This window comes from Heloderma suspectum, chromosome 9 (genome assembly GCF_057233095.1).
Source record: "Heloderma suspectum isolate Gila_16-S chromosome 9, 16-S_ref, whole genome shotgun sequence".
Taxonomy (NCBI): Eukaryota; Metazoa; Chordata; class Lepidosauria; order Squamata; family Helodermatidae; genus Heloderma; species Heloderma suspectum.
The window spans coordinates 1530667-1544177 of record NC_139466.1 but is presented as its reverse complement, the minus strand read 5'-3'; the positions used below and the strand labels follow the sequence as shown (position 1 = coordinate 1544177).

Below are 13511 nucleotides of genomic sequence, written 5' to 3'. Positions count from 1 at the left end.
CTCTCCTAATGCCAGGGGCCACAACTGAGGCACCAGGACAAGTAAATCACAAGATGGACACATCTTATGAACTCTCTCTTGAAGTCAGGAAGGCGCTCACCACTCACGCTTATGGCTTCACCCCTCACCAGGCAACATCTACACTCCTCTGTACCGGCACATGGTAGGGGCAGCCCATCCCCTCGGGGCTCCTGCCAGCGAGAGGAAGCAGCAAGCACTTTGCTAAATGCGAGAGTGCAAGAGGAATCACAGGCGGCCCAACTTCCCCATTGCCCTTAGCAAAGAGGATAAGGGTCTGTACAGACAGATTATTTAAACATGTGCATTTATTTATTAACTTAAATAATTCTAAGCCACCCTTTATGCTTATGGATACCAGGGTGGTGTACAAAAAGCAGGACCAACAAGTCATACCAACACCCCCCCCCCCCCGCAATGACCAAAATTAGCCACACGCAATAGGATGCATAATAAGACAACAAGCATAATCATCCTGCCACCATTGAAGGGCAGATAAAACTGGGATGGAATCACTGGCAGGCCTAAATTATCCTGCCTCCCCTAAGATCAAAGCCATGAACTGCAAACGGAGTTTGGGAAACCATCCTGGCCATTGTGGGCTTAAACTGGCTGAGCTATGCAAACTCACAAACACTTCGAGCTAAATGCACTGGCCTGGCTCTGTTCCCAGTTTGCAGCTCAGAAGCAAAGATTTCTGGTAGCCTCTTTATCCCACCACTCCCTTGCTGGGCATCAGGACACTCCACCAAGTAGTCAGACAGTGTCCATGGGATAAAGCACTCCAGAAATGCAATGAACCGAGGCGGGGGGGGGGAGCGAGAGGAAGGGACTGGCACCTCCTCGCCCTCCCCTATTCAAATGACAATACAGAGCTGATTTTTGAAAGCAGCAGGAGAAACCCACATGCTGTGGTTCATCATCCCTGGCCTGTCACAAAGCAGCCAAATGCCTGGTAAGCCTTATTTATCGCCAGCCTTGCTCGCTCCTTCCATCTGCATAATCAACTGCTTCCTACAAGCCTTTCACCAGTACAATGAAGCCTATTACAACAAGGCCCTTGGCTGCTGCTGCTAATTGCAGCTGCTCAGGGGATGTAAAATCTGGAGGAGGAAGAGGAGGGGGGCTGCCTCTTCACGCTTCATTGTTGCACACCACAGGCGTGAGAGGGAAGCCTCCCCTCGGTCTGGCGGCAGGGCTCAAATCTTGCCATAGCCAAACTTTGCTGCGGGTTTGGGTGTGGCAAGATCCAGATCCCGGTGCAGTTTCCCAGGCTCTGCTCCTACTTCCTTGGTTCCCCTGCCTGCGAGGCAGCCCCAGCCCACCTCCCCGCCAGGAAGCTGAATGAGGTGGGCGCGCTTTGGACTTGGCAGGAGGACACACTCCGCCCCGTGCTGCTGAGGTTCAGAGCAGGGAGCAAGGAGGAGGTGTTCATTTGCATCCGATGCACAAGGGCCTCCTCTCCCACACACCCCTCCAAGCAGCAGCAGCAAGTTGTGCTGTGTGTGACCACAAAACAACAGGGCACTGTGGGGGGGGGGTCTGGATCTCAGATGCCTGCGCCTGCCTTGGACAAAGGAATGGGGAAGCAGTGGAGGCGACACCTCCATAGCATCAGGCTCCAGCATTGTAGATCCAAGTTCATAAATCGTCATACTTGGCAAACGGGCATTCACAAAATGCTTGATACTTCCGCTCATTCCTTTGTCGGCAGCTAACGTTTCAAGGGTCCAGACTGCTGCACCTTTTTTGCTGCAGCCAGCAGAAGACACAAAGATTGTGCTGCCTCAAGAAATGGAGCCCAAGATTCACTCAACATCCCAATCCCAGAAGCCAAAACCTTGAAAAATTCTCTGGGCACAGTGAACGCCACTGACACATGGCAGGTAACATCAGGAGGACCCATGTGCTGGTCTCAGAGACTGGGTGAGCCCCCAAGGGAGGAGTTGGTCTTCAGGCTGTACTTGGAGGGAGTGGCAAGGCAGGGAACTTCTTGGCTGAAATAAGGAAGGGGGGCGGGTGGAGAGAGGAGGCATTTGGCTCCAGAATCCTTTTCCGTTTGGATTCCTCATTAGAGTCCCTCCTCCCCTTGTCCCTGCACCACCCTCCCCCACCACTCCCAACTGAGACACCTCTAACTGGGTCACCACTTTCCATTGCAAAGCCAGCCCCTGGGGCTGGGAGGCCTCCCCTCCGGAGTGAGGGCAGGATGCCTCCTTGAAGGCCCAAACTCATTAAGCACAGGAAACGGGTAGTTGCCAGGTTGTGCTATTGCTGCCTATTATTAGCCCACCACTCATTCCCCAGGCAACAGCTCAGACTGGAAAGAGTCCAGCCTCCCCCCACCTGTGCCCTGCTTTCACGTGCCCTGTTCCCCCCCTGTGCAGCACACCTGTCCCCCCCGGAGGACTGCCCTTCCTCAGCTCCCCCTCTTCTGCTGCTCCACTACAACTTGAGATGCAGCCATGCAGCCGTTCATCCACGAGGACAACATCAAACGCTAAAAAGGGCAAGAACAGGTGTGGCCAAAATACAACAAGTACCAGCAGACTGTAGCTGGGAGCTCTTCCTGCCAGGAACGAGGCCTTCAGAGAGGCATTCCAGCCTTTTAGAGTGAGGAGGTGGGGGGGCCACAGAAAAGTCAGGGATTGGGACCACCGGAGGGCCAGATTTGGCTCCCGTGCCTGAGGTTCCCCTCCCCTGACACCGAGAGGTTGAAAGCCTGTGTAGGGGATCCCGCTGTTCAAGTCCAGTTCAAGCTCAAGCCCACTGAGTGGCCTCAAGCAAGCTGTCGTCCACCTTGCCCTCTCAGCCTCTAGTACAGGTATGCCCCATTGGCTAACCTTACAGGGCTGTAGTGAGGATGAGTGAGGCCATGCCTGCGAAGTGCTGGTATCATTTTCATTTATTTATTTATTACATTTTATCCTGCCCAATAGCCGAGGCTCTCTGGCAGTTCACAATTAAAACAAAGGCCAAGTTTGCCTACACTGATCTTGAAGAGGCATTTGTGATCTGCCCATGATCAGCCTGCCTCTGCACAGAGTAAGCGACAGAATGCAACCCGGGTGCCAGAGAGCTGCATTGGGATGTAAGAAACATGGGTTACAATCCCAGCTCAGTCAAAGCTCCCTGGGTCCTGCTCTCTCTCTCTCTTGCGCTCTCTCTCTCTCTCACTCACACACACACACACACGCGCGCGCACATAGAGAGACCCCACCAGCAAGTTGCTCTCTCTGGCTAGCCTAATTTCACACAGGTGTGGCAAGCCCACAGCATGGCTCTGATCTACTGGAACAGCCAGGAGAAAACAGGACACGGAGCTGGGAAGGGGGGCTCCTCGCATGTTCTCCTACTCTGCTTCCACAGTCTGGCTGGCTGCAGGGGCCTCGCTCTGCTGCAGGAGCGCTCTCCAGGGTGCTGGGAGCAGCCACAGAGGTGGAATCCCTGGCCCAAGCCAGGAACGCACTCTGCGCTGCTTGGGCGAGGCTGAACGCTCCTCCTTGTGCCACAGGAGCAGGGCTTCCAAACCTTGCTTTGGCCGCAACTGCATCTCTGTGAGCAAAAGTGCAACAGAGGAGGTGCTCAGGGCCAGCAGGAGAGGATCTCCTTGGCTCACCTGGCTTAGGTGCAGAGCTGAGGACAGGCACAGGGGACTCACTCTCACCACCCACCTGCACTGTCCCCCCCCCACACACACACACACACGGCAGCGGAGTTAACCCCGACATCTCCAGAGCACAAGCAAAATGGTTCAATGTGTGGCAGCCCAGGAAGATGGGAGTTCCAGCAACAACGCTTCTCTCTTTTGCTGCTTTTTGAGACTGCAGTGGTGACTCATCACGAGCAACACTCTGAAGGATGTGCTGCTGCTGAACCCAGAGCCCCAAGAGGGCCCCTCCAGCTCTGATCCTGCACTGCTGCTGCAGACGCCCCCAAAGAGGCCAGCCGGCCGGCCAGCCCAGAGAGCTGGAGGGCTGTCCTGCGAAAGAGAGCAACACCCCTGCTAGCTCCCTTCTGCCCTTTAGGGGCCTTCAAAGGAGCAGATATCATCATACATAATAACCACTCTTCAAAAACTACTTTTAAGTCATTCATTCACACACAGACACACTTTAAAAAAAGAACTGCCTAGACCAGGCAGTAGCCAGATGAATGCCATGCAACTGGTGTCCTGGCTCTAAGAAGCCTGAGGAAGAAACCCTGGAAGGCCTGACGGAATGAGCGTCTGTCTCCCCCAAGGAAAACAGGATGGATTCTATACCTTTCCATCAGTTAGTTGTCCTCAAACCAATAAAAATGTTATGCATGTCTACAATTTTGATCCTTTTCACTAGTTCAATATGGGCAATCATAAAGCATCTCAAAAGTCATGTATAAGAACATTATTCTAAAAGACCAGTTAAGGCTGGAACAGACAATGCTGTTTTTACACTGCAGGAGGACAGAGACAGAGCGCTTTGAATTTTTTGCATCAGCCATTGTGGTGGAAGATGTTGAGGAGAGATCCGTATCTGGAATATTGTTTGTGGGAAGGCACAGGATGGTCTATGCCAAATATTGAGGGCAAAGGAGGAAGTTTTAGAGCTAATGGCAAATTACGGGTCAACAGGGCCAGATGGCTTTTACCCAAACCCTTAGAAGAATGGAAATGTGAAATCAACCTCCTTGTCAGAGGACTGGAGGATGGCAAAGTAACATCCATTTTAAAAAGAATTTTGGGGGAAGCCAGGAAATTACAGGCCTATCCCAGGTAAATTAGGGCAAATTATTGTTAAAGCTAAAACAGGTCTTGCTGAGGAAGAGTCAGCATGGCTTCCAGAAAGGGAAGTTTTGCCTCACAACCCTTTTAAAACTCTTTGAGAACATCAAAAGCATTTCAGAAGTCCAACTGTATAATGTCTGCTGATCACTCTTAGCTACATAAACCAGTAAATACATGCTTGTTGACCAAGTCCCTCATGAAATGCCCTCAGGTAGACTCAGAGGTCAGAAATTGGTTAAAGAAAAGAGAAGTGAGGAGAGGGGGGGAAATGGCAGTTTTCTCAGTGGAAGCAAGTGAGCAGAGGAGTCTCCTGAGGGTCTGCATTTGGAACCACTGTTATTTAAGTTGATCATTAGTTATCTGCAGTCTGGAGTGAGCAGTGAGGTGGTCAAGTTTGTAGATAGTACCAGAGTATTCCAGATGGTGAAGCCCAAAGCAGACTGAAAACCCCCCAAAGGGGCTCACCAAACTGGGTGAATGGGTAACAAAACAGCAGTGGGTACAGCAATGCTCACTGGGGCAAGAAATCTTAATTCTATATATTCATAAATGCTATTAGGAACCAATTGGCTGTGACTATTCACAAAAGTGATCTTGAGAATACTTTTTATTTATTTTTGTCTTTATAAATGAAATAAACAATACCAACAACCTGATCAATAACTACAATTTCCTAACAGTACAATATTCTTAGGAGGACACAATACTGAAAAGAAGAAGAAAGGGGGGGGGGGAAGAAAGGAAAAAGAAAAAAAAATCCACTTCTGTTTTAAAGGGTTAAATTTAAACTCCAATACACAGGGCTTCAGATCCCATTCTAATTTAGAAACTATACCTATAACATTAGCAATATTACAATTTGATAATCAACCTTACATTCCAATATCATATCATCAGTCTTAGAGCAAGGAAGCAGGCCTACCATTCATTCCCAGCAACCATATATTGCCCTTCAGTTAGAATATAATAGTAATAATAAAGCTTAACAGTTTAACCAACCAAAAATCTTACTTAGTAGCCTTATAGTAATGATAATAATAGTAATAACAATAACAACAGCACACAAAAAAGTGATCTTGGATTAAAAAAAAGAACTGAAAATAAAGCAGTTGGTGCCATGACACTTTTATCTCAATCAAAAAGGAATATTATGCTGTCTCCATCGCGTCTGCAGAGTGCTGTCCCAGGAGGCTGTTCCAAGTGGTCCGGAGCCTGGTCGGTCCTGTGGCTCCGGAACCACTGGAGCATTCTAAGGCCTCTTGTGAGGCCTTGGCAAGGCACTTTGCAGATAAAATTGATCAGATTAGGTGTGTTACTCTGCACGCTGTGGATACAGTTAGTGAGCAAGAGGCGGCCTGTGGCAAACCGGTTTTGTGGGATCGGTTCCAGCTTCTTCCTCCTGATGAAGTGGACAAGGTGCTTTCATCGGTACGGCCGACCACCTGCTTACTTGATCCTTGCCCATCTTGGCTCATTATGAGCTGCAGAGAGAGACTGGGTGAGGGGATCAAGGCGGTGGTGAACGCCTCCCTTGAGGAGGGAGTGATGCCATCAGCCCTCAAGGAGGCAGTGATAAGACCGCTCTTAAAGAAGCCCTCCTTGGATCCTCAAGTTCTGAACAACTTTCGCCCAGTCTCAAATCTGCCATTTTGGGGCAAGGTGATTGAGCGGGTGGTGGCGGTGCAGTTGAAGGCACACTTGGAAGAAACTGACTATCTAGACCCATTTCAGTCGGGCTTCAGGCCTGGGCATGGGACAGAAACGGCCTTGGTCGCCTTGGTAGATGATATGAGGAGGGCTATGGATAGGGGTGAATGCTCCTTCCTTGTTCTCCTCGACCTCTCAGCGGCTTTTGATACCGTTGACCACGGTATCCTCCTGGACTGCCTGGAGGAGTTGGGCATTGGAGACACTGTATTGCGGTGGTTCCGGTCCTTCCTCTCCGGCAGGTACCAGAGGGTAGCAGTGGGAGAGGAGGTTTCGGACCCGTGGCCACTTACTTGTGGGGTGCCACAGGGTTCCATCCTCTCCCCGATGCTATTTAACATCTATGTGAAGCCGCTGAGGGCTATCATCAGGAGGTTTGGGGTGCAGTGTCATCAATATGCGGATGACACGCAGCTCTACCTCTCATTCAAATCTTCACCAAGGTTGGCTGTAGAATCCCTGTCCAAATGTCTGGAGACGGTGAGTGGCTGGATGGGGAGGATTAAGCTGAAGTTGAACCCTGACAAGACCGAGGTACTTTTGGTGGGAGACAAGAGGAGGCTGGAGGATGTTGACCTGGTGTTGAATGGGGTACGGCTACCCTTGAAAGACCAGGTCTGCAGCCTGGGGGTCATTTTGGACTCCCAGCTGTCCATGGAGGCTCAGGTGTCAGCTGTGAGCCGGACAGCGCTGTATCAACTCCATCTGATACGGCGGCTGCACCCCTTCCTTCCCGACCATCTGCTCCCATCGGTAGTACATGCCCTGGTCTCCTCTCGTTTAGACTACTGTAATGCGCTCTACGTGGGGTTACCCTTGAAGACGGTTCGGAATCTGCAGCTGGTACAGAACACGGCGGCTCGCCTGATTAAAGGCAGCCGCCAGCGAGATCACATCACTCCAGTGCTGAAGGAGTTGCACTGGTTACCAGTTGTTTTCCGGGCCAAATTCAAGGTGTTGGTTTTGACCTTTAAAACCCTATATGGTTCCGGCCCAGCCTATCTTAAGGAGCGCCTCCAGCAGCACCAGACAGGCCGCTTAACAAGATCAGCCTCGGATGGCCTTCTCTCTGTCCCATCAGCCAGGACAGCTAGACTGGTGGGGACGAGGGAGAGGGCCTTTTCTGTGGTGGCCCCCACTCTGTGGAACTCCCTCCCTAGGGAACTCCATCATGCCCCCTCTTTAATGAGCTTCCGTCGTGCATTAAAAACATGGTTGTTCAGGCAGGCATTTGGGGTGGGTTAGGGTATTTTTAAAAAAAATTTATGGTAGAATTTTATTGTTTTAAATTGTTTTATGGTGTGTTGTACATCGCCCAGAGTGGCTGGGTGACCAGCCAGATGGGCGATTAATAAATTTAATAATAATAATAATCATCATCATCATCAAGGGTGCAGTCACAGTTGGAATACCATGTCCAGTTGAGATTGCCCCATTACAACAACAAAAAACACAGCTGGAACAGATGCCAAAAAGAGCCAGAGGCAGCATCTCCTCCACAAGGAAAGGTGCCAGCTGTGGGGCTTCTGGGTTTAGAACAGCCTTCCCCAACTGAGTGTCCTCCAGGTGTGTTAGACTGCAAGTCCCATCATTCCCTACCAGCACAGCCACTGGCAATCCCACTTGCAGGCCAACACATCTGGGAGGCACCAGGTTGGGGAAGCCTGGTTTAGAAAAAGATTACTAAATTGGGAATATAGTAGGTTTTTAACAGTATGAACTAGAAGTCTGGGGTCAGCCTTTTGGTGGATGGTGTAATGAGAAATTGGCTAAAGAATGCAGATATAAGAACATCAGAAGAGCCCAGCTGGATCAGACCAAGGTCCATCTCGTCCAGCATGCTGTTCACACCGTGGTCAACCAGGTGCCTGTGGGAAACCCACAAGCAGGACACAAGTGCAACAGCGCCCTCCTACTCATGTTCACCAACAACTGGTGTACATAGCCTACAAACAATTTTCACCACAGCAGTGCTCTCTGCTCATAACGGTGGTCTCCTATGGGGAGCTAGTGCAGTAACGCCAGGTGCAGGATGCCAGGTCATGCTGTCAACACCACAGGTAGCACCCTCAGTCATCCTGGTAATGAAAACACTGGCCAGCCAGAAACTGTATCTGTTGGCCAAGGAGGGACAGTAACACAGAAGGGGTGGAGAAAGGGAGCAGCACTTCCCGAACTACGTGCCATGCCCCATCAAAGGCACTGGCACCCCCGATACACACCTTGGCTCTGCTGGGTCTTTTCAGGTCAGGGAAGTACTACTTATTGTGGACTTGTAAGACATGGTGAAAGCGCCCTGCCAATGGTCTGCAACTGATGGAGCCCGAGCCATGGTTCTGGCCAACGGCGGAGCATTTGCTGGTGAGAAAGCCAAGCCTTTGCCAGCCGCAGCTGCAATTGAGCTACCAACATGGTGCCTCATAATCTCAAAACAGAGTGAGTGGCACAAATCGACAGGAAAGGATGCCTCCAAGGGCACTGGAAATGTTTTTACCAGTCCCAACATATTCTGAGTAAAGAATAAAGATGCTTCATTGGGAGCAAGATGTTCTGTATCATTGGTTGCAAACCCAGGAGACAGTGGGCCAATTCGCACAACACAACAACCCATGCGCTGTCACGCCTGAGCAGGAGAGGGGGGCTTGCTGCCTCCCAGACACCTGCCACTTCTGCTTTTAAACAACAAGCAATGAGCAGTTCCATTGTAGGCTGCTTAGTGTGTCATCTGAACCCCAACTGCTGGGATGTTTAGGTGCTAAACAAGCCAGTGATTAACCAAACAACAAGCCATGAGCAGGAGGATGCTATTGTAATCACATCCTACTTGTGGGTTTTCCACAGGCATCTAGCTGGCCACTGTGGGAGCAGAATGCTGGACTAGATGGACCTTGGTCTGATCCTGCCCAGCTCTTCTATGTTCTTAAATTCACAGAGGGAGGAACCCATTCCCTAGGGAGGTGGGGGGCTCTCCCACACTGAAGGCATTCAGGATGAGGCTGGATAGCCACCTGTCGGGGATGCTCTGACTTGGATTCCTGCATTGAGCAGGGGGTCGGACTTGATGGTCTTGTAGGCCCCTTCCAACCCGACTATCCTATGGTTCTAGGATTCTAGGAGGGCAGGTTCTATCAATTACTATCAGTGATGAGAGTGGAATACAGGCTCTGTATTCAGATGCACTATACCTCTAAATATCAGGTGCTGGAACCGAAGAGGGGTGGTGCTGCCTTCATGCCCAGCTTATAGGCTTCCCAGGGACAATGCACATGCACACACACCTTACAAGGTTATTTTGAGTAGTATGGCAAGATACTTAAATGCCAGCCACCATCATCACCATCTACTCCCCTGTCACTGTCACTGTCAGGATCAGGATCTTGGCCTGATCTAACAGGGCACTTCCTATGTTCTTATGCAAGATACAGCGAGATCATATGCTGGCTGGGGATGATGGAAGCTGTAATCCAACCCATCTGGAGGGTGCCAGGTTGGGGAAGGATATAATAATGAGTAATAAGACACAGTTGCCCACCCACCCCAAATATCACACAACCCATCCAAATCCCCTTGTGTCCAAGTCCTTGCTTCAGGCTGGGCCTGACAGCACAAAACCATGACCACTGAAATGGCTGACAAGAGAATGGCTCTGCTATCCTTCCAGCAGCTTTTGCACAGTCATGCTTGGTTCCACCCAGCATGCCTCAACAGGCCCATGGGATCCACAGCCCCAGACCATCAGCAGGCACCCTTGACCCAAGAAGCATCACAACCTGCCATGACCAGTGATGTCCTTCTGAGCACAATGGCCAGGGGTGGAAACAGACAGCACCAGAGTACAATGTTCCTAATGACTTGCTGAACCAGGCACCCGTCCCCTTGGCATCCAGGCACCTGGACCAGGACACCCCAATCCTCTTCTGGGCAAAGACCCCTGCCCCAAATTCACAGGGAGGAGGTGCACCTCCCACTCCCAAGGCAGATGCCATCCCAGTAGTCACTGCTGCAGGAGGCAAATGTTAAATGCAAGGGGCTCAAGAGGGGGGCAGCTCAAGAGGCTCCCAAGACTCTTGCACCCAGGAGCTGCTCTGCTCTGCTCTCATGACTTGCCCATTTTTCTAGCCGTTTTGCCAAGGCAAAAATGAGGGTCCTTCTGAAACCCTGCAGGGTTTAGGCCAGAGATGGGCAACTTGTGGCCCTCCAGATGTTTTGGCCTACTATTCTCATCATCCCTCACCATTGGCTATGCTGGCTAGGGCTGATAGGAGTTGTAGGTCAAAACAAATGGAGGGCCACAAGTTGCCCACCCCTGGTTTAGGCCATGGTTGTAAATGCAGGCTGTGCAGGGGGAAGGGTCTTCAATCCCCTCTCCTGACACATCATGATTATTTGTTGACCACACACACACACACACACACACACACACACACACACAGATCTATGCTGAACCTGGACTACGGTTCTGAAGGTCCATCACACACCCAGCAAGCTTTGGAAAAGAGGTTTTTGCCAAACCCTTTGTAGCCGGGGCGCTCACACAGCAGGGTCTTTCCTGTGGATGACATCTGCGTAGACTTCCCCACAGGGCAGCCACGCGACTTGGATGGATTCTGCTCTGACGTGTCCCGGTGGCCCTGTGCAAAGCTTTTTAAACCTCAGTGTCATGGAGCCATTCTGTGGTGCCTGGGCAAAGGGTATCAGTGCAGAACGACTGAAGTCTAGATGCAAGAACCCAAACACGTGTAATGGAATTTAGCCGTTTTTCTGTGTTATTGGTCCTTGTCAATTATCCCTGTGGATTTGCACTCATTGGCCAGAATGCTCAAGGACTAACTTCATAATAAGCAACCAATTGGGCAGGAAACTTCCAGCACACTTTCCTTGCTATATCCACAAACAAGAGGGACAGCAACTTCCCTTAAAAGGGGGCAGGGGAAGAGGAGCGCTGAAGACGCAGCAGCCTGGAACCTCCCTTGAGTGCCCAGTTTGGAACCTGCTGGAATTTGCTTCTCCTGCTAAATGTATGATTTAACCCTTCCCTTACTGGAAAAATAAGATGTTATTCAGGGAGAAAAAAAACTGAAACAAAAACAAAAACAGGAGAGTAAAATAGTCTGGGGGCAAAAAGAAAGACCATCTGAGCTGGTTTTTCTGCTCATCTGGGTTTTGATTCTGAAGCAAAGCAGCCCTCCAATGACCCTTCACAGCCTTGCTCCTTAGGGAGCAAAAAGGTGGCCACCCTTACTCCCAAGACCCCAAACAGGGCCAGCTCTGCCATTAGGCAGAGTGAGGCAGCTGCCTCAGGTGGCAGCTGCTGGGGGTGGCAAGCTCTTGAAGAATGCCGTTGTGTGTGCCACATGGCTGGCTCTCCACCCTCTAAGTTAGCCTGCTGCCATCAGGTGCATGGAGGATGCTATCCCATCCAGGCCAGAGCTGAGGTCTGGTTGGCTTCTGTACATGGAATTGGGCTGGGCAGGTGCTGTCTTGTCCTTCACCTCAGGCAGCAAAATCTCTGAAGCCAGCCCTGGTCCAGAAGTATCCTGTCAGCAGTCTGGAGCAAGCCTGCTTCTTCCTGTTCAAGGAAGTGGCTCTGGCAGGCTACTAACGTGATCACAAAAATGACAAGCCTGAAAATGCCATTAGGAAATTAAAAGAAGAGCTCAGCATGTTCCGGTTCCCTGTGCTTCTTTCTTGGCCAGCTTTCCCGGCATCTTGTACTATTGCTCGTCCCGTGCCACTCCTCTGCAGCATGCCTGAGCAGTGCCCAGTTTTTAATTCTCCTTTGTCCATCTGCAGCAGCACAGCCCGCTTGCTATCTGCACACAGACACTCTCTGGCCATCCAGCCCAGGCCAGCACCCTCAGACCCTCAGCAGCTGCAGCCATCGCTCCAGGGACACAAAGAGGGCACACCATCACGCCCAGGATGAGACGCTCTCCCAGCTGGGGACCAGCGTGAGCCCTGGAGGGTGGGACTCATTGCCAACCCAGTGAGCGAATCTGCAGATGCCGCCTCTGCACACATAAACATCGAATCATTTGTCAATCACCCCTCCTGTCTCAAGGTTGCTACAAACCATCATCTGGAGATGGATTTCAGAGAACGCTCATCAGCTAATTTTTGTAATGACTCAGAATTTATTTCCCCCCCTATTGTCTCCAAGAAACAATAAAACATCTCTGCCTGACTGCTTTCCTCTCTGTCATATCTCTGCTGCCTGCGTCTTTCACCAGGATTTACACGGCTCTTGCAGTCTTCCTCTTTTAGCAAGGACCACTGAACCCTCACCTGTGCAGTTGTGCTTTCAAGAGAAAACTCCAGGTGGAATACTATCAAAAGGTGTTGCTTTGGAACACAGTATCCATATGGATTCTATATGGCAGATCACAAGCAGGAGCAGATCAGAACCTGAAGCTTCTGCCCATGGATCATTCCTATACAATCCCGCCTGGATTTAGCTCTCCAACACAACTTATGCAATTCACACGTGTTCCTCTATGAAGGAAACACGTTGTGTCAAAACCAGCTCTCAGATCCAGCCCAGATGGCCAAGGACTCACCAGAACAGGCTTTTGCTTTTTAGATCAGCAGCAATAAAATCGGAGGAGTGAAATCTTGAGCTATTTCCAGTCAAGGCACACTACTAGACATTTTATGGCTGATTTTACTTAAGTGACTCAAAATCTTTGTAGAGGAGGACGAGAAGTTAATATAGCCGAGAAAGCATGAAACAACAAAGCCTCCAGGGCCTGTCCTTCCTTGGAACTGTAGAATAGCAGGGTTGGAGAGGGCCTGTAAGACTACTGAGCATCTCTTTGCAGAGATTAACGTTTGGGGGCTGAGCTCTAAGTTCCAGGTCCTTGCTGAAGGGGAGACTCTGCTACAGAATAGCAACAAATCCTTTGCCAAGCACAGTCAAAACATCTTACAGCCAAGCAGGGTGCAACAGTAGGGAGACAGGGAGTCAAGGCCCAGCACCACTGCTCAACACATCAAGAGAGCAAGAGGCCAACCTGACCAAGCC

General features: G+C 50.5%; 1 protein-coding gene across 1 annotated transcript in view; it reads right to left on the bottom strand.

Moving 5' to 3' along the window:
- Positions 1–13511, bottom strand: part of LOC146338302 (diacylglycerol kinase delta-like) — a 54465-nt gene that overhangs the window by 39417 nt on the left and 1537 nt on the right. The window lies entirely within an intron of this gene.